The sequence below is a fragment of the Elephantulus edwardii genome, unplaced genomic scaffold, assembly GCF_000299155.1.
Source record: "Elephantulus edwardii isolate Elephantulus edwardi_28Jun2011 unplaced genomic scaffold, EleEdw1.0 scaffold00262, whole genome shotgun sequence".
Classification (NCBI taxonomy): domain Eukaryota; kingdom Metazoa; phylum Chordata; class Mammalia; order Macroscelidea; family Macroscelididae; genus Elephantulus; species Elephantulus edwardii.
In genome coordinates, this window is record NW_006400012.1 from 1,663,271 (window position 1) to 1,664,631 (window position 1,361).

The window sequence follows — 1,361 nt, forward strand, 5'->3', positions numbered from 1 at the left end:
GGGGGCTGATTGTGGAACAGACCACCAATTACTCATATGCAAGTTCAAGCTGAAGCTGAGGAAAATTAAACCAAATCCACAGGAGCCAAAATATGACTTGGATTTCATACCACAAAACATTTAGATATAATAAAAAAGGAAAAAATTAGATTAGACAAATAACAAAGAAATGAAAATTAGTACATTACTATCAAAAACTTCAGAAATGAAAAATTAAATATAATAATCCTATATACAAGTTTATACCAACAAATCAGATAATTTCAATGAACTGGAAAACTTTTTTAAAGCACAGATTACTTAAACTGGTTCAAGGATATATTCAGCAAACCTAAAACAAGTAATGAAATATCATTTAATTTTTCTTTTTTAAAAAACTCTCAATAAAGAAAAGTCTGAAACCAGTGATGGGGGGAAGTGTTCCCCTGCTCTGTTCACACAAGAAAGAGCCTCTTGGTCTAGATATATATAATTAATTGTTCTGAGATACCCATTATTCTCAATGTTAGTGATAATTTTACATAATCAATAAAGCACAAATAGACATTCTTCTGGTATTCTTTGCTTTCAGCCAGAATCCTCCTGACATCACCAGTGATAACCCTGGTGCCATGGCCTCTTCTAAATCCAGCTTGAACTTCTGACAGTTCTTTGTCTACACACTGTTCTAGCTATTTTTTAATGATCTTCAGCAATATTTTGCTTGCATGTGATATTAATGATATTGTTCAATAATATCCATATTTTTAAATTAATTTTAATGAAAGTTTACAGAGACTTAGGGTTTCCAGTCATTCATTGTTGCACTTTTCTCCCTACCCACCTCTTCTCCCCCAATTCACTCTTCTCCTTGAAAAGAAAGAAAAACTCTTTCATTGTTATGCAATCCCTCCCCTCCAAGTCCACCCCACTAGATCACTTTTCTTGGGAATTGAAACAAACATGGATCTCTTCCAGGCACCTGTCCTCCAAATTTCCTGGCATAGACTGGTAAGCACGTCCAGAGCTGCATCTGTTAGTGGAAACATGTCAATTGTTATTCATCCCATTGAGTTCTAGGACTTTAAATTTTGTCAGTGTCATCAGTGTAGCTTAAACTTCTTCCAACATTACCTTGGCTCTTGATCATGGCACTTCCTAAAACATTTCAGTGTCAGTTAATTCTTTTGGCATACTGATTCTGTGTATTCCCTCCATCTTCTTTTAATGCTTCCTAGATCATTCAATATTCATGTTGTTGTTGTTGTTATGTGCCGTCGAGTCGTTTGTGACTCATAGCGACCCTATGTACAACAGCCCTAAACCCTGCTCTATCCTGTGCCAATCTCATTGCCTCTGACACATCCATCCCGATTACCCCA